The sequence below is a fragment of the Phoca vitulina genome, unplaced genomic scaffold (genome assembly GCF_004348235.1).
Source record: "Phoca vitulina isolate PV1807 unplaced genomic scaffold, GSC_HSeal_1.0 scaffold20, whole genome shotgun sequence".
Lineage (NCBI taxonomy): Eukaryota > Metazoa > Chordata > Mammalia > Carnivora > Phocidae > Phoca > Phoca vitulina.
Window position 1 is genome coordinate 22,870,800 of NW_022589723.1, and position 21,243 is coordinate 22,892,042.

General features: G+C 35.4%; 1 protein-coding gene and 1 pseudogene across 8 annotated transcripts in view; both read right to left on the bottom strand.

Moving 5' to 3' along the window:
* The window catches only part of RFX7 (regulatory factor X7), a 151,594-nt gene that overhangs the window by 83,805 nt on the left and 46,546 nt on the right, over positions 1-21,243 (bottom strand). Inside the window, exon 1 of one of the 8 annotated variants that reach the window (XM_032417479.1) lies at positions 2,973-3,635. The exons of the other annotated variants lie outside the window; for them this stretch is intronic. The gene's annotated coding sequence lies outside the window, so the exon portion shown is untranslated. Of the gene's footprint in view, positions 1-2,972; positions 3,636-21,243 lie in introns of those variants that run through there. 8 annotated transcript variants of the gene reach the window in all.
* On the bottom strand, positions 8,476-10,071 carry LOC116640432 (annotated as a pseudogene).

The following is a 21,243-nucleotide window of genomic DNA, read 5'->3' on the forward strand; positions in this document are numbered from 1 at the left end:
TCTTCTGTCCAGTCTCATACCATATCTCACTACCTTCCCAAAGATAACTATCATTAATTTGATGTGTAAGCTTCCCAGTTGATATTTCAATACTTGTATTAGATGTACAAGTCTATAAGTAACATATACTGCTGTTCCAAGAAGCTTTTAAATGTTTATATAAATGCCTTTACATTATATATATTCTGCAATTGTCTTTTTTCATTCAACATTATTTTTGAGATCTATACTTTGATGAGGTTCGTTCATTTTAACTGCTGAAAAGTGTTCCACTGGGTGAATATGTCAAATTTATTCATCTATTTCTTTTTTTTTATTATTCATCTATTTCTTTACTAAAAGCCCATTTCATACTTCCCAGTTTTTCTTACAAACAATGCTGCAATAAACTTTGTACATGTCTCCTGGTGTACACATGTGAAAATCTCTCAGTTATAAATTCAAAAGTTAATTTTCAGGGGCTCATGGATGTATCTTTTCAATTGCATAATATATTACCAAGTGCTTCTCCCAAGCAGTTTATATCCATTTACACTTCCATCAGCTATATGATAGCCTCTATTTTCCTATTACTTTGTATAAATATTTGTCATTTATACATGATATATAATACACATATTAAACACTATCTTAATGGATATAAATTTCTTAAATTTGTTATTTTTCCCAATTGCTAACAATACTTTTCACCTGTTCACTGGCCATACGGATTTTCTCCTCTGTAAACTGCCGGTTCATATTCTTTGCCCATTTTTAAGTGGAGCTGACTATTTCTTATTAAGTTGTAGCAGTTCTTTATACCCTATGGACACGAATCCTGTTACATATACTTAACTCTGTTAATTATATCTTTTAATGATACCTTACTAAAGTTTAAATGTTTGATTTAGTCCAATTTATTAATTTTTTTCCTTCATGATCCGTGTTTTTTATCTTAAGACATCCTATCTAGCTAAAGTTTTAAGGACATATTTCATTCAAGTTAGCTTTTTCAAGTTTGATCTTTATTCGAATTAGAATGTATGGTATGGAGGGGCACCTGGGTGGCTCAGTCAGTTCAGCGTCTGCCTTCGGCTCAGGTCATGATCCCAGGGTCCTGGGATCGGGCCCCGCATCGGGCTCCCTGCTCGGCTGGAAGGCTGCTTCTCCCTCTCCCACTCCCCCTGCTTGTGTCCCCTCTCTCGCTGTGTCTCTCTCTGTCAAATAAATAAAAAATCTTTAAAAAAAAAAAAAAAAAAAAGAATGTATGGTATGGTGTGATACATATTTTCTTTCTGGTAGGCCAATTGCTCCCTATTTTATTATGCCAGGTTTTCATGTATGCTTGACTCTATTTTTGGCTTTTTTTCTGTTTTGTTATTAATCCACCACTCTAAATTTACCAGTGCTTTAAAAATTAGGTCTAGTTATTTGATTACATGACCTTCCTTGACCATTTTCAGAACAGTCTTGATAATTCTTAGGCCTTAAATAATCCAGGTGAGTTTTTTGGTTTTTCCAATTTCACAAAATTATTGCTAAGATTTATACTGAGCTGTACTGATGTTATAGATTGAAGTGGGGGAGTTGATTCATAATTTATTTTTGTCTGTCTTTAAAAATGCCTTATAATTTTCTCTTTTTAAAATTATGTTTTCTAATTGGCTCTTGCTAATGTACATGCTGATACTCACAAAAACTATTAGTTTTCTATGCTGCCCTTATATCCGGCAACCTTCCTGAACTTATTAGTTCTAATAGTATATAGATTCTCTTGTAGGTAACAATTTCACTTACAATTAATGAAAATATTTTTCTTCCTTTTCTGTCTTTATGCCTTTTTCTCCTCCTTTCTTATCTAATTACTTTGGCTAAAATCTCTAGTCTAAGGAAAAAGAATTGCAGTAATAGCAGACATCCTGTTCTGTTTTCAATTTTTATTTCAAAGTTTTAATATGATGTAATATTCCATTTAGTGGGCATTTTATAATTCCCTACAATATTCCTGAATATTCAATGTTTTTATTGACTCGATTAAAATAAAATAATGCTTTGTGCTCACTTCGGCAGCACATATACTAAAATAAAATAATGCTTCAATATCCTGATGTCCTGCTTCAGATAATGACAAAGTAACTTCCCACATATAACAATGACACATTGTGGACAAAATATAAAAACAGGCATCAAAATTAGAGCGACCAAAAGCAGGCAGCGACTAGAGGGAAGCATCCTTAAAAGAAGGGAACTGCACTGGGTAGGATTTGTAGTTATCAGGCTATTGTCTGAGGGCAATTATCCACCCATGCAACAATGATCACTGAAGAATAAGGCAGAAATGTGCTCTTACCAGCTGAGGAGGCAGAGGACAATGTCTGGGATCGCCAGACCCACTGTAACATGAAAGATGAAATCCCAGAAAGGAAGGTGCCACAAAATTTCTTTATAAATTATGCCCAAATGTTTGGATAACCTTCCTCTGGGAAAGACTCCAAGGCCTTCAGAAAAAAGCAACAGTTGGAAAAAGTGGAAAGATCTGAGTTGAGTCTCCTTGCTGCTGCCTTTTACAGGAGTAATAATGTTGGGAGTTTGAATCCAGGGATGTCACACTCTACCAGGACAAAAAAACCCAAAAAACCCCACAACACTCAGAGAAAAATAACTGAATCCAAAGCCTACAACAATATATCACCCACAATGCCCATTACACAAGCAAAATTTACCAGAAAGAAGAAACAGGAAAAAGATAAAAGTCAAGATAAAAAAGCAGCTTACAGAAACCAAATCCTGAATGATCCATATGTCAGAATTAGTAGACAAGGATTTCTAAGTATTATAAATATGTCCAAGTATTTAAAGGAAAATATGGTCATAAGAAATGTATACATGGCAGAGGAGAACCTCAGCTGAGAAATGGTAGTTATGAAAAAGAACCAAATGGAAATTCTAAAACTAAAAAGTACAATGTCTAAAATGAAAATTCATTGGATTACCTTAACAGGAGATCAGATACAGCAGAAAAAGGGTCACTAAACTGGAAAATAAATCAATACATCTTATTGAATCTAAAGGAGAAAGAAAAAGATTTTCAACATAATAAGCAGAGCTTCAGAGATCTGTAGTACAACATCAAGTGGTCTAACTATGTACAGTTGGAGAGGAGAGACAACAAGACAGAAAAATATCTCATAAATGACCAAAAATGTCCCCAAATTGTGTGAAAAACACGAACTTACGTATCTAAGCTCATTAAATTCCAAGCAGGATTATTACGAAGAAAACCACACATGGGCACATCACAGTCAAAGAGATGAAAACACAAAGATGAAAAGCAAATTTTGAGGGCAACTGGAGTAAAGTTAATATTATATGCACAGAAGTACTAAAGCAATTTAAGTGATAAAAGAAAATCCTTTCAACAAAGGCTGATGGAATAACTGGATATATCTATAAACAAATGAACATAACTCATCCTACAGCTAATTTTGAGTTGGATCTTAAAATTAACTATAAAAATTTAAACTATAATGCCTACAAGAAATCACAGACTATTATGACCTGAAAATATACAAAGATGTCTTGGGATGCAATAACCATTAAAGAAAAAAATAAATTAGATTCTACCAAAATGAAAATCAACTGTAGTCATCAAAAGACATCAATTAAAATAAACAAGCCACCAAACAAAAACAATATTTGCAAAACATATACCTAACAAAAGACTTATGGCTCAGAATATGTAATAAATTCCTACAAGTCAATAGTAAAGTCAATTAATAAGTAAGCAAACAACTGGAAATAGATAGTTCACACAAAAAAAGGAATATACAAATGTCCAAGAAGCAAATGAAAAGATGTTCAACATCATTAATCATCAAGGAAATGCAAATCAAAATCATAATGATGTACTATTATATACTCACTAGGATGGCTAAAATTAAAAACAGAAAACACCAAGTTTGGAGCAACTGCAACTGTCATACATTTCTGTTGGAAATATGAAAGGTAAAACCACTTTGGAAAAATTCAGTTAAATATAAACCTATCTTTTATTGCGGCAATTCTACTCCTAGGTATTTATTTAAAATAAATGAAACTGTGTATCCACAAAACAGGCTTGAACAAAAATGTTCATAGAATCTTTAGTCATAATAGCCCCAAACTGAAAACAACCCAAATGGAAGTCAATATAAGAATGGATATATTCACAGTACTCAGCAATTAAAAAAAAAACTTATGATACATAGAAACACATGGATGAATCTAGTAGATATTACAGTGAGCCAAAGACACCACCCAGAAAAGTTCACTCTATACAATTCCATTTATATGAAGTTCTAGCATAGACAAAATTAATCTATGGCAAAAGAAAAATTACAAAAAGTGTACATCTTGGGATGAGGATTGGGGTTGACTTGGAAGGAGCACGTATGAACTCTGTAATATACTGCCCCATTTCCCCTTTTCAGGAAAGAAGAACTTTGTCCTTCAGCTGCTAGTAGTGCTTCCAGCAGAAAGACTTCTGTTGCCAGCCCACTCTGGGGATAGTCTATGCTGAAGAAAACTTCACTCCCAAAGTCCTATCTCCTTCCAGGGACAAGCCACAGTGGCTGATCAACATGGGGGTATAAAGGCCCAGCTCTTTGTTACAACTTGGGACAACTCTGATGGGTCATTCCAGCTTCAGAACTCTCTAGCACTGCACCTTAACTTTCCCTCTGCTTTCTTACATTCTTTCCACAGATGTGACTCTCAAGAGCATTCCCTAATGGTTCTTAAAATACAATTCTTAGACTAGCATCACCTGGGACTTGTTACAAATGCAGACATATGGGCCCCACCCCACACCTACTGAATCAGAAAGCAGAAGTCCCAACCACCTGCAAAGAGCTTCCTAGCTTTCTGTGCCTCACTCTTAAATATACTCAGATAAGATAACAGAGCAATATATTCAGGAGATAAGAATAAAAGAAGAGATAGGAGGTACTTACTCCTTTTGGCTTTCTCTCTGAGGCAATGAGTTAGTGGCTGGTGAACCTTTTAGCAAATCTTGTTAACACTTTTTTTTTTTTTTTTTAAGATTTTATTTATTTATTTGACAGAGAGAGACACAGTGAGAGAGGGAACATAAGCAGGGGGAGTGGGAGAGGGAGAAGCAGGCTTCCCGCTGAGCAGAAAGCCCGATGTGGGGCTCGATCCCAGGACCCTGTGATCATGACCTGAGCCGAAGGCAGACGCTTAATGACTGAGCCACCCAGGCGCCCCTGTTAACACCTTTTTGAACTCATTAAACTATAAGCCTCTAAGACTTTGATCAAAAATTAAAATTAAATATATAAAAATTAAAAAAAAATCATGAACTTATCAAACAAGAAATGGCATTATCTATGGATATATTTGGAATTAACTTATGATTACTTTTTTCAACATTACTCTGACTACTTAAGTTTAAGAAAATTTTTCAGCAGCAGGACAATATACATAAAAATACATTCACTGGGGCACCTGGGTGGCTCAGTCAGTTAAGCATCTGCCTTCAGCTCAGGTCATGATTCCAGGGTCCTGGGATCAAGCCTGCATCGGGCTCCCTGCTCAGTGGGGAGCCTGCTTCTCCCTCTCCCTCTGCTGCTCCCCCTGCTTGTACACTCTATCAAATAAATAAATAAAGTCTTTAAAAAAAATACATTCACCACTCTAACAATGAACCACTGATGCACATTTGAGCATTTTAAAAAAAGATAGTATTTGACTTAATATTTCATTGTTTAAATATTTTTCATTTTTATTTTTGAATAAAACTATTTTGTTAATTTTATCTGCAAATAACTTATGTTCAAATAATGTTTAATGTGAGTATTTTCCCATTTTTTTTGACATTTTCTAAACTGTTGATAATTTATTGTATTTCAAATCCATTGAACTTCTGGTCTCACAGGTTTTTAATAAAATTGTTAGTTTTATAAACATTTTAATTAAATAGTATCAACCTGGTATTTGGTATTAGACAAAAATAACAATATGTCAGTATCAATTTTGCTGTGGTATTTTAACTACTAAGGCTATGGAACATGCTAATCATTCATCTTCCACTTCTTTCAGTTCAGGCTTTGCAAATCAAGTCAGATCAACACAATGTTAAGAAATAAAAATCTTAATCCTAGACCTATGGAGTAGGGAAAAGAGGGAAACACAGCAGCAAGGAGAGTATATACTAATTTAATGAAGAGAGATACAGTTTGAGAAAGCATATTTTGTTTTCCCTAAATCGAATTACAGAGTGAAGCTGGGGAAAACTTTCTTACCTAGTGGGGTTATACAAAAGAGACAGTAATTTTAGGAAGTGTTAACAAAACAAACAAACAAAACCTTAGTCTAAGCCTACTTTACCTCACAGAAAACACTTCACAAAAATAACCATGTAGTATTCCCCTTTCTTCGGAGTTCAATATGATACAATAAATAAATTAGTAGTCATGGGCCAAACATACATAGAATATAACACATTGTAAGTAACAGTATACTTCAAAGAATAGAGACTGCTTGCTACAAACATTTCAGAAACTCTGTTTTTCCAGTTTCCACAAATTGTTTATAAACTATGTATTACTGATAATATCATTCTAAGAGACTCCCACTCATCTCTCCAATAACAGGTTTGGCCTCCATCCAAAAGTTCAATACTATTTCTACATTTATTTAGAGTCTCCAAGTCTGAATTGAGAGTGACTCACAATTCCTATATACTTGATTCAAAATTCTTGTGTTGCAGAAATTGTGATCTATGACTACCAGATATTAGACTTCACCCATGAAAAATCTGAAGTAGAAGAGGTACAGTGTAATATATCAACTGTAAGAAGTTCTTACATTCTATCTAGCCTTGCCAGGACAAGTCAAACTCTTAGCTTCCTCTTCCTATAAAATAATTAATTCTGTTAAAAGTATATTGACTTCAGATCCTTTTTGTGGATTATGACTTAGCTCACAGTCCATCAAAGTAAAAGATATTTTTACCTTATACTTTTCTATAATGAATATGAAGCATTTACTTTTAGTTTGCTCAAATGAGAACAAACAAAATTTTTAAAATTTTACATTATTTTTTTGTAAAGATTTTATTTATTTATCTGACAGAGAGAGACAGCGAGAGAGGGAACACAAGCAAAGGGAGTGGGAGAGGGAGAAGCAGGCTTCCCGCTGAGCAGAGAGCCCGACGTGGGCCTTGATCCCAGGACTCTGGGATCATGACCTGAGCCGAAGACATATGCTTAGCTGACTGAGCCACCCAGGCGCCCCCAAAATTTTACATTTCTAAAAATAACCATAGTAGTAGTGGCTAATTCTATAAAAGTTGAAAGATAAAAAATACATATATAAAAAGCAAACTACCCTTAATCTCATCATCCAGAAATATTTATTTATATACTATGACTTTTTTTTTTTTAAGATTTTATTTATTTTAGAGAGAAAGAATGAGCAGGGGGAGGGGCAGAGGCAGAAGCAGACTCCTGCTGAGCAGGGAACCCAATGTGGGACTCCATCTCAGGACCCTGGGATCATGACCTGAGCCAAAGGCAGACGCTTAACGGACTGAGCCACCCAGGCGCCCTCTTACTATGTCTTCTTAAAAATAACTGGGATCTGTCGGTGAGGATGTGGAGAAACTGGAACCGCTGTCTGCTACTAACAACAACAACAAAAAGAATGTAAGATGGTGTCGCTGCTGCAGAACACAGTTTGGTGTTTCCTCAAAAAACAGAATTATCACATGACCCAGAAATTCTATTCCTAGGCATATACCCAAAGAAATGAAAATAGAAATGAAACAAAAATGTGCACATAAATATTCACAGATGCACTATCCTTAAGAATCAAAAGGTGGAAACAACCCAAATGTCCATCAATGGATGAATATACAAAATGTGGTACATCCATATAATGGAATATCATTCAGTCACACACACAAAAAAAAGATCCATACTAAAACCTGTATGAATCTTGAAAAATTTGTTTAGAGAAGGCAGACATAAAAGGTCATGTATTGTATAATTTCATGTATCTGAAACATCCAGAGTAGCTACATGCAACTAGAAAGCTGACTGGTGGTTGCCAGGAACTGAGGGGACAGGAAATTGGGGAGTGACTGCTTAAAGCATATGGGGCTTCACTGTGGGATGATGAAATATTTTGGAACTAGACAGAGGTGATGGTTACACAACATTATTAATGTCACTCAATTGTGAACTTTAAGTGGTTAATTTTGCTATGTAAATTTTACCTTAATAAAAAACAACCTACAATCATAAAACTGAGAAAAATTCATTTTGATACTACACTACCTAATCAACAAAGTACCAACTACGTTTATATTTATACCCCAAAATGCTTTTATTTTGTTTTGAATCGTTTACATTTTACAGTCTTTATTTAAGATTTTATGTATGTATGTATGTATGTATTTATTTATAGAGCGTGAGTGGGGGGAAGGAGCAGAGGGAGAGAGAGAATCTCCAGCAGACTTCACAGTGAGCTCAGAGCCCTACACAGGGATAAATCCTATGACCGAGTTCATGATCCAAGCTGAAATCAAGAGTCGAAGGCCCAACCGACTGGGCTTCCCAGGCACCCCCACTTTACAGTCTTTAATCAAGCACATAAAACTGTACTATTTTATTTCCCCATGAACATTTTGTGAAATTCAGATTAAAGTGTATCATTTACAAATCTTTTGTCTTTCTTCTGATCATCTATACCTCTTTGCAGTTCTTGAAAACAACATAATCATCTCACTTTTTTTTTTTTTAATATTTTATTTGAGAAAGAGAGTGTGTGTGTGTGAGCAAGAGGGGCAGAGTGAGAAGGAGAGATCTCAAGCAGATTCCACGCTGAGTGCGTAGACCGACAGGGAGCTCAATCTCATATCCCTGAGATCATGACATGAGCTGAAACCAAGAGTCGGAGGCTTAACCAACTGAGCCACCCAGGCGTCCCCTTCATCCCACCTTCTTTTTTTTTAAATTAATTAATTAATTAATTAATTTATTTTTGTGGTAGTGTTCCATCTTTTAACTTTGAAATTGGCCTAAGGCTGGAATGGGCCAGTAAGATTAAGGAGAGGGTTTCCACTCAACGTTTTCTATACTTATTCTTTCTTCTTCAGCTTTCTGCTCTTGTGCCTTCCAGGCCTGCTCTTGAGCAATGTTTAAAGTTCTTCTAGTTCCTCAAGAAGAGCTGCAGTATCACCATTTACTCTCCTCTTCAAACTTCCCATCTTCTCCCTCTGCTAGAGGCTCATGTGCATCAAGGCTGGCAGGAGGAATCGGGTCTAACCAAGGCTTCTTGGACACTGAAGATGTTGTATGTTCTCCTGTTGGATGATTTCTTTTTCTCTTGCTGTAGCTCTCTCCCTTCCAGCTCTGTCCTGAAATCGTGATTCCAAACTTCTTCTGCCTCCTGAATAGTTCATCTATATTTTATCTTTGTATGAGAAGGTCTCTACTTGAGTATTGCTTTAAGAGGTTGCTCAAATAACCTTCTCCTTTTCCTCTCCCATCTCTCACAGATTCAGAAGTTGGTCTAGCTGCTGTTGTCATCTTTTCTGGTTGGCTGAGGTCTGATATAGCAGCCTTCAAAAATCATACAGACACCATTATGACTCTTCCCAAAATGCTTTAAAAATAGCCATTGTTCAGAGTTCTTGCCTGATCTTATGAACCTTTGGGGATCTGCTTTAAAAGTAATTTAGCTTGTAGACCAACGCTTCTCAATGGGACACTGGTTTTTACAGGCATCTTTCTTTACTGTACAGTTTGTCCTATGCTTTACAGAATGTTAGGGTATTACTGGATGCTGCCCACTAAATGTCAGTAGACATTCTGACAACCAAAACTGCTCCATGTATTATCATATGTCCCTAGTTGAGAGCTACTACTCGAGTGTAGAGAACAAAGTTATTCATATGCTATGTGTTGTTGACTCACATATAAGAAGTTCCCTAATATACTCAATACAATGCTCTACAAATGAGTTATTTTGAAAGTTCAAACTTTGTTAGGTATGAAAAGTGAACTTTTTGTTTTTTTGAAAAACACAAAATATTTTAAGCATTTGCTAATTTTATCAAAAAACTCATTTTCTTGTTCAGAAAATTAAAACTACTTTGTTTTTTTAAGATTTATTTTAGAGAGAGAGAGCACACACTTGCACAAGCAAGTGGGGGAGAGGCAGGGGGAGAGAAAATCCTGAAGCAGACATCCTGCTGAGCACAGAGCCTGATGTGTCAATCCCAGGACCCTGAGATCATGACCTGAGCAGAAATCAAGAGTCAGATACTTAACCAACTGAGCCACCCAGGAACCCCAAAACTAGTTTCAACTAGAAGAATTAGAGTTACCAGATAACTTTTGCCTACTATTTAATTATTGATATTATTAAGTTTTCAACTTCTTAGTGACATTATTGCATTCATTGAGTTAGTATTTTGTCTATTATTTTTTGAGATTACCAAGTTATAAGTATATAGTAAAGTTATAAAGAATACTATAACACACATGTTCCTGCCAATGACTTTGAACTAATCTGAATATTTTCTATCTTTTTTCCCTTAAGGAAGAAAACTTCATGGATATAACTGAAGCCCCTCTGGGCTCTTTTCCAATTTCACTTCACCATTCCTTTGTTGGTGGTGACCACTATCTAGAACTTGTTGGTTACCATTCTTATGAATGCTTATATTTTTACTACAAATATTCAGTACAGTAGTCCCCCCTTACCTGTGGTTCCGCTTCCCACGGTTTCAGTTACCCAAAGTTAATCATGGTCCAGAAGCAGGTGATCTTCCTTCTGATGTATAATGTATAGTCAGAAGATCAACAGTAGCCTAGCTCTGCATCATGATGACTACATCATTCACTGGACTTCATTTCATCATGTAAGCATTTTATCACCCTCACATCACCACAAGAAGGGTGAGTACAGTTAGATATTTAGAGAGAACATATTCACCTAACTTCTGTTCTAGTATATTGTTATAATTATTCTATTTTATTAGTTTCTTGTTAATCTCTTACTGTACCTAATTTATACATTAAACTTTATCACAGGTATGCATGACTGTATGTATAAGAAAAAACATAGGTACTATCCATGGTTTCAGGCATCCACTCGGGTCCCTGTTGGATAAGGAGGGGGGGAAACTAATGTTTGTCACTAAACAATATGAAGCAGTTTTGTTTACTTTATCAACATGGAGTTAAGATGCATGTATTATTCTACCTTTTCTCCCCCCCTTTTACCTACTAGGCTTTAGAAAAAGTGTATCTATTTTTATTCATTCTAGTTTATCCATTTTAACTGTTACTAGTGTTATGGATTGAATTATGTACCAATCCTCAGTACCTCACAATGTGAACTTATTTGGGGACAGGGTCTTATAGAGGCAATCAAGTTAAAATCAATCAGTCATGCGGGTAGGCTCTAATCCAATATGAAAGCTGTGCTAATGAAATGGGAAAATGCAGATACAGAGAAATACAAGGAAAGATGATGTGAAGAGACATACGAAGGCCATCTGCAAGCCAAGGAAAGCAACCTGGAAGATCCTTCCCTCATACCCCTCAGAAGGAATCAACCCTGATGACACCTTGATCTCGGGACTTCTGGCCTCCAGAACTGTGAGAAAATAAATTCCTGTTGTTTAAGTCACCTATTCTGTGGTACTTTGTTATAGCAGCCCTAGAAAATATACATAGTATCCCATTGTCTGAACATACTACTTTTTATTTATACATTCTTCCACTGAAAGACCATACCTATGGTGTTTCTAGCTCTATACTGTAACACACAATGTTGCAACAAACATTTGGCAAACAGATCTTGCTATGCACATTGCAACACTTTTTCTCAGACACATACACAAACATACATACACAAACCTTGCAGGGGAATTCTGGTATGTTGATCTTCAACTTTCTAATTATTGCTAAATTACCCTTCAAAGTATACTCTATCAGCTGTGTATGAGAGTAATTTCTTTACTCTCCCCAAAATTTGGTAATGACAGACTTTTGCCAATGTAATGTGTGTGAAATTATTTCACTGTTTTAATATGCATTACTCTATTAATGGAGTTTAACATCCTTACCATGTTTATTAACCAACGAAGTCTTCTTGTATGTACTGCCTACTCATATCCTTTACCCATTTTTTTTACTTTGTTGTTTACTATTATTATTCTTATAATAAGTCCTCTTTATACTTTGATACTAATCCTCTGCCAATTATTTGAATTACAAATATTTTCTCCCCATCTGCAGCTTGTTTTTCTTTTTGTGGTGTTGCTTTACAGAAAGCTTTTATTTTAATGTATTCAAATTTATTAGTATTTTCCTTCATGAAAAGTGCTTTTGGTGTCTTGTTTTTAAAAATTTTTCCTTATCATGAGGTCACAAAGAGATTTATTTTCAGGGTGCCTGGGTGGCTCAGTCATTTAAGCATCTGACTCTTGATCTTAGCTCAGGTCTTGATCTCAGGGTCATGAGTTCAACCCCAGTGTTGGACTCCATGTTTGGAGCGGAGCTTACTTAAAAAAAAGAAAAGAGGGAGAGATTTATTTTCTTATAAATGTTTGCTTTTCACATTTGGTGTTTGAGTTTCCTTGGATTCTGTGTGTGATATATGTATATTTTTCATACAGATAACTAAAGGTCCAGTGATCCACCCTTTCCTTGTAGAGAAGGCTGCTGTCTTGTTTATGTGTTTCCTAAGTCTAGCACTTTTCCTGGTACACATTAGGCAATGCGTGCTCAATAAAATGACGGATGGAGGGAGGAGAAGGGAGGGAAAGAAAGGCGAGGCAGGGATAGGAGTGTGGGAACGAGTATTCAGATCATGGTTCTTGGTGCAAACTTAAGTATCAGAACCATACAAGACAAAGGGTATTAAAAACAGACTTAGGGGGTGGGCTGCAGGAAAATGGGCTTTCCAGAACTCCGGAATGCTGGAGGCAAAGATATTGATCATGCAACTGGGTAACCACTCTGCTTTCTGTCTCCCAGGATGAGAATATGGCCTTGTTGGTGCTGAATTGGTTTAAAATCCAGAAAACTATGATGCTTTATAACTATCACTTGATTATTAAGTCTTTGTAGAATTTTAATGAAAGCCTAGGTATAAAGGGCAAAGATATATCACACATTTGATACAGCAACTCTAGGTGAACTTTTCCTAAAGGTAAGATAGCTGTACACACACAAGAAACCCCAGAAAGATCGAAAAAACTTTAAAGATACGCTGCATTTACTACTACTCAGAATAGTCATTTGACTTCTGTATCCTTAACTACATAATCCAGGAACATACAACAGGTATATGTCTCTTCCCAATAATCCCTAACCTTAAGGTCAAATGGAGGGGTGGGGGAGGGCACAGTGGAAATAAGGAGAAAGAAGAATGGGACCTACAATGACTTCTGCTTCAGTGACCCTCAACAGAAAAACAGCTCCCTAGCGCAAGACTATGATATCTAGCACAGTATAGCTGAGGAAATACATTCTATAAGAGTGAAAGGGGGCTTAGCCTCTTGATGAATGTACACAAAACCACCCACGAAGTATTCTTGCCAAAATATTAAACCATGTCTATGGAACCATATTTACATCTAACTACCAACACATAGGAGAGCAGAGATGAGAAATATGCTAAAAAGCAGCATGAGAATGAAATCAGCAAAACCCAGACCATGGGAAACTCCAGAGGACAAACGATAGTTTCTTCAACAGAAAAAAAAACTACAAGAAAAAATTTAAAAGAAGACCTGTAGATTAAGAGACAATCAACCAACGGCAATATAAGAATACCGATCAAAACAAATTACAAAAGAAAAAAATGAGACATGAAAATGAGAGAACTGTATGCTTGCAGATATTATGGAATTACTATTACTTTTCTTGGTGGCTTAATCATACAGTTGTATTTATTTGCAGATGATATGATGTCCAGGATTTTCTTCAAAATAATCAATGGAGATTTTACACACACACACACACACACACACATTTAGCTATGAGACTAGTTGTTGAAGCTGAACAATAAGGACATGAGGGTTCACTATATTTTCTCTTTCTGTATACAACTGAAATTTTTCAAAATAAAAAGTTTTAAAAAGGGGAGTGCTTAGCAGCTCCTTTCCAAAAGAAAAGCACATCATCAACCATGCAGGTCCTACAACTAAGAAACTAGTTTAAGACCTAAAAATCTTCTGGGGCGCCTGGGTGGCTCAGTGGTTAAGCATCTGCCTTCCGCTCAGGTCATGATCCCTGGGTCCTGGGATCAAGCCCCCGCATCGGGCTCCCTGTTTAGCGGGAAGCCTGCTTCTCCCTCTCCCACTCCCCCTGCTTGTGTTCCCTCTCTTGCTATCTCTCTCTCTCTGTCAAATAAATAAATAAAATCTTAAAAAAAAAAAAAGACCTAAAAATCTTCTGATGTTGATTCAAACTATGAAGGACTTATACTCTATAAAACTACATAGAAAACTAAGAATCACAGCTTCATCCACTATATCCACTGCCTACTGAGTTATTTATTTACAATGTTTCCTAAACAGCCATTCAGTGATACAGAGTATGTTACTAGTATTTGAAAGTTTATACGATGATTCATTTTAGTAAAGTTATTTTCCTTGTTTTGCTATTCTCCACATATAGACATCTTTTATTACTGATTGCTGGTTATCCCAAATGCCGAATTTTACTATTAAAATTTGCTCTAAAGGGACTGAAAAATCTGTACTTTGGGGAGGCAGGGTACTGAACAAATTACATGATTTTCTTTAGTCTCATCAATCCGTGTACTTGCCCATTTTTTTTCAATGCACAGATTTTCAGATTTATAATAAAAGTTCAAAGTAGTCAAATGAGAGTAAAGCATTTGTTCATGTAATACAACCTTTTAAAAATTAAAAGGAACCATTCAAATAAATTTATCCAATAAGAAACACCTCAGTATATGTAGCAGGAAAAAAAACATGGTTTATGAAAGAAAGAATTCCAATTCTGCCACTACTAGCTATATGCCCTTTACTTAGATGAACTCTTTTCTTCTTGAAGTATAGGAAACCTCCTCTAAAGTTTTTTGTGAAGATTAAACAAGATGATCTATATAAAAGTCATACTGCAGTAACGCACAGGTAACAGATATTTTTTTTTTAAGATTTTATTTATTTATTTGAGAGAGAGCATGAGAGGGGAATGAGGGACAGAGGGAGAAGCAGGCTTCCCGTTAAGCAGGGAGCCCAACGTGGGATTCGGTCCCGGGACTCCAGGATCATGACCTGAGCCGAAAGGCAGACGCTTAACCAACTGAGCCACCCAGGCACCCCAGGTAACAGATTCTTAGTAAATATTAAATGAAAGTAAATCTAGTCTAACCCTTTCATTTACAGTAAGAAAATGGAGAATCAAAAGGTTAAATGACTTGTGCAAGGTTACACACTGATTTTTATTTGGCCACATTATCTAGTAAAAATGCTCTTATTATACCAGATAATCATGCCTCTAGTCTATACTTGGATTTTAATGAAGAAGAACAATCGTGTCCCAGTCTCATCATTTTGGAACTTCCTTCTCCAAAAAACATGAAGTATTGCCAGTAAGTGAGCTGGATGAAGGTTTCTGGCTAGCTCCCAAGACATACACTTTTTGCTGGGCTTCAATGCCCTCTAGTGCTGATCTGTAGAGGCAGCCTCTGGTTCCAAATACAGGCAAATTTACTTGGTCTATACACCACATAACAATGCCCATGAAAATAATGAAATGAAACATGAGGCACTGAGACCCATCTATAAGGATGGCTCTGTTTTCCTTGGAAGAGGAAATTTTGAAGAGGTTTTACTTTCTTTTCAAAGTTTCAAAATGCTTTTTACACTTTCTGTTCTTGTTTGAATTTGTATAATAAACACATAAAGCTTTAAAAAACAAACTAAAACATGAGGCAGGACAGAATCATGTGGATAACCAGTGAGAATCACTCTTCTTCCCCTACTGCATAGCTTCAAAAAAAGACTGATAGAGCCATGCAGCTTAGTATCTTCTTATGATACATTATGAGAAAGCTAGGTCAGAAATAAGGCAGATCATTAAAATGAAAAACATGTGGGGATAAACTTAAGTGCCCTCATTTTCTTGGGATGTATCTTAGATGTCACCAATAGGTGACGTGTGTGTAAGTCTTTTTATTTTATTTATTATTTTTTTTAGAGAGAGAGAGCAAGCTTGGGGGTTTGGGGAGGGGCAGAGGGAGAGGGAGAGAGAGAATCTTAAGCAGGCTCCACACCCAGTGTGGAGCCCAATGTGGGTCTCAATCCCATAACCCTGAGATCACGACCTGAGCCAAAATCAAGAGTCAGATGCTTAACTGACTGAGCCACCCAGGCGTCCTTGTAAGTCTTTTTAAACTGAAAAGCATTAAGCCAACCTATTATTATCCAATACTTACTAGATTCTTAACTGAGATCCTAAAACAAGGAAACCAAAGTGGGAATCGCTGTAGAAGACCAAAGTTAAAATGAGATTTCTTCTAAGATGGCAGACTCAGGCAATGATGTTCAATACACAGATCAGAAATTATATTAATGTCTTATATAAACTGCTACAAGAATATTTCTTAAAATTGTAGTTGAAATGACTCTTGCATATGCTGCCTTCACTCTTGAGACACAATTTATAACTCTTCTCCAGATTTTATTAGGGTAGCAAAGGGTTCAGTATCCCAATATCTGTTCCAAAAAATGTAACCACCATGTTCAATGTCCTTGTCCTCCATTTAACCCCAAGAATCATAGAACTTTTTGTCATCAGGAAAAGGCAAAAAACATGAAAATTAATTTGATAGTTGTTACTAAAATTCTCCCCCCAAAAGCACTGAAAGAACCCAAAGTGGAGAGCCTGATCTAAAAATGTTGCTCCAATATAAAGCAGAAGGCTATCTAAGGAGATCAAAGAAAACTCAATTTTCAAACAATGGTTTAGAGAGGAAGACACCAAGATGGATACATTTTAAAGGTAGAATAGTTATCAACGGAAATAGGCAAGATAAATTATTAATGATATAGTTAGAAAGATCTAGATTTTTCACCTTTCTCTATGTGCCTAAAGCACAATTCCATGTAGTAGGTCTGGTAGTGATCTCTTAGGATACTTCAAAGAGACTTATGAAATGAAGCATCATGAGATCTTAGGCCAAAAGTTTCCAAAACAAAAACGAATTCTTTCCTGGGCCAGAAAGCTTTATAAAAACTTAAATAATGAGTTTCAGTCTCTGAGACCTGTCAGCTCATGGGGAATATGTCTGTCCAAAAGAAATATAATACAGGCCACATAAGTAATCTTAAATTATCTAGTAGTCACATTAAGTAGTAAAAAAAAAAAAAAAAAGATGAAATTAATTTTAATAAAATATTTTATTAATACATCAAAATATTACCACTTCACAATATTATCTACTTCAATATATAATCAATATAAAAATTACTGAAATATTTTAGATCATTTTTTCATATTAAGTCTTTGCAATCCAGTATGCAATTAATACTTAACACATTTCAGTATGATTTAGCCACATTTCAAGTGCTCAACAGCCACATGTAGCTAGTGGCTACTGTACTGGGCAGTGTAGGTCTATGGCACAGTACATCTCATGGGCTATATTTAAAAGAATATAAGAAAAATTTGATGACTCCTTCAGAGGTGAGCAAGCAGAGACAAAACAGGTTGTTACTCTTTAATTATAGGACTTTCTATGTATAAAAATGCTAATTTCTTAGACTGCCTTCAATCATGATACATGCAGAATAATTCCTTTCTAGATTTTATTAGAGCAGTAATCAGTATCCCAATATCTGTCCTCCAAAAAAAGAAGTGATTGATTCAATACCCAATTGCCCTTAAAACCAAGAATCACAGCCACAGATGATAAAGCATTTATATTTTACAACCAGTAACACAACATAGGCAGAAGATAGGTGTCCAGGTGTCAAGTATAAAAGGAGTACAAAAATGTGAGAAGCCAGCCTTATAACCATCTGGAACAGAGAACTGCAAGGTGACTATACACTAATGACATATTACCAATATTCTAGAGTTGTATTTTGTGAGGACTGTTCCTCCCATTATGAATAGGTACACCCCATGGAAAAAGTGGCCAATATGCAAGTCAATTTAGGAATTGCCGAATTAAACAATATTAAACATATTCTAGGTTCCTCCATCCCCATAATACCTGACTGTTCAAGGATCTTAATATGCCAATTAGTACTGTGTCCATTTGAGAGGGGTTTAAAAAGAGGGCTAGAGTACACAGCATCTCCCAACTAATTTGGTGAAGAAATGTTATTTTCATGGATCTTGAGGAACAAGTATCCCAAATTGGAAAATGATGATCTAGAAGCACAGGTAAGACTACTCCCACAAGCCCAAGGAGAATCAATGGTACACAGGGTATTGGTAAGGCCTAAGCTGGCTCTGAGGGTCTAGTTCCTAACAATATTCTAATGGAAGCTCTGAGGACTAAATTATCAGGAAAACCATTTTTTGTTTGGTCAAGTAAAAAAGGCAATGATCTATATTATTCTATCTGTAGAGCTATTATACTCACCCCTCATTCCTTCATTCAAGTAATAATGGCCATGAAATACAAGATTAATTTAATTAAAATCCTACCCAAAAAATCTCATTTTGGTCTTATTTTCCTACAGACCAAAAAACAAAATTTATGTAATTAAATGGGAGTGACGGTCAAAAACTCATCCAATTGGTTCTAAAGCTGCTGCTAAAACTAGACATTTGCTGTTCACAAAGTTTAAAGAAGTAACCAAGCAACCAGAATAACTAATGTATATAGAAACATCTAAAATAACCACATTGTCTAGAACCAAAGGGATCTAAAATACATATAAGGGTGCCAATTAAGACAATAAAAGCAAAAAGAGTGCTATTTCCCCTAAGGAGGGGATTTTCTCTATGACTTGTGGAAGGTGTCACAGGCAAAACAAAGAACACACTCCAAAAAATACTGTGATTTCTCCAAATCCCTAATCTGGATTACATGCTCCCCCTACAGGATCAAAGGAGAGAAAACACAAAATGAAGGGAACACTCAAGGTAGAGAGTTTTTTTGTTTTTAATTTTTTTACAAGTCTTTATTATTAATTCTGCCCCAAATCTACAAGGTATTTAAAACATAACATACATGGCCCAGCTTTACTTTTTATTATTATTTAAGTGGTCTTTGACTCTATAATCCTATATAGAAAAGATTTGTCCAATAGCCAGGAGGAGATATTTAATTTTTGCCAAGTCTGGTGGGTATGAAATGGTTGTCATGATTTGCCTTTCTCTGAAAACTAACAAGTTTGAGCACGTTTTAGTGTTTTTTTCTTAAAGGTATCCTTTTAACGAAATGCCTGATTATAATTTTTACTCAAATTTCTGTTTGCTTCTCTGCAATCTGTAAGACTTCTTTATATATTTCAAATACTAATCTTCTTTCAGCTGTGTCGCAACTATTTTCTCTTAGTGTGTGACTTATGCTTTCACTTTCATTATGTTGACACAAGACAAACAAAACTTTAGAATTAAATATAAATGCTCAGAAATGCTAGAGAATTCTACCAAACACTTAAGAACACCAATTCTACAAAATCTTTTCCAGAAAAAAGAAGAGGGAAAACTTCCCAATTCATTCTGTGAAGCTGATGTTACCAACATATTGCCAGTAATAGACACAGGAACAATGGAACACAACAGAGCACCTAGAAACAGACACATTCAAATATGTTCAACTGACTTCTGACAAAGATACAAAAGCAACTCTATGGAGGACAGATTTTCAACAAATAGTGCTAGAGCAACTGAATGTTCAATGGTTAAAAAATGAGATACCATGTCATCGCCATCAGGATGAATTAAAAAAACAAAGTAACAAGTGTTGACAAGGATATGGAGAAATTGGAACTCTATGCCATAAATACTGTAGTCATAATCAGTCTTGGCATTTGAGATTGCAAGTGCTTAACTTTGTCCTTCAGGAGCATCTTGCCTATTACAGCCCATTTTCTATCTATAAAAAGCTTAAGATATGATTATGTGGTTTTATGGAAAACACTGTTTTGGTTAAAATTGCATTGAATCTGTAAACTTACTTGGTAAGACATGAAAAAATTTTTATGGTAGTAGTACATTTCTCCATTTATTTAGGTCTAAATTATTTAAAAATCTTTCAATAAGGTTTTATAATTTTCTAAAATTTCAACTTAGATTAACAAGAATCTATTTATTTCTGTTACTGTATGTTTTTAAATTATATATTTTTATGTAAAAATTTTATTGTATATACAAATGCAAATGACTTTTGCTAGACTATTAATAATTTCAATTTTTATGTAGACTGAGTTTTCCACATAGGTTAACCTAAGATAATTTTGTTTCTTCTAATTATTCCTTTTACTCATTTTTTCCTTTTATTTCTGAATGTGCTAAGACTCTGTACAATATGGGTAAGAGTGATAATAAGCACCCATACACTGTTTCTAATTTTCAAAAGAGTGCTAAACTATACAAATAAAAGAAAGGACAAGAACCATATGATCCTCTCAAGAGATGCAGAAAAAGCATTTGAGAAAGTACAGTATCCTTTCTTGATAAAAACTCTTCACAGTGTAGGGATAGAGGGTACACACCTCCATATCATAAAAGCCATCTATGAAAAACACACAGCGAATATCATTCTCAATGGGGAAAAATTGAGAGCCTTTCCCCTAAGGTCGGGAACACGGCAGGGATGTCCACTATCACCACTGCTGTTCACATAGTACTAGAAGTCCTAGCCTCAGCAATCAGACAATTAAAAGAAATAAAAGGCACCCGAATCCGCAAAGAAGTCAAACTCTCACTCTTTGCAGATGACATGATACTCCATGTGGAAAACCCAAAGACTCCACCCCAGAATTGCTAGAACTCATATAGGAATTCAGGAAAGTGGCAGGATATAAAATCAATGCACAGAAATTAGTTGTATTTCTATACACCAACAATGAGAGAGAAGAAAATTAAGGAGTTGATCCTATTTATAATTGCACGTAATACCTTAAGATACCTAGGAATAAACCTAACCAAAGAGGAAAAGGATTTGTACTCAGAAAACCATAAAACACTCATGAAAGAAATTGAGGAAGACACAAAGAAATGGAAAAATGTTCCATACTCATGGATT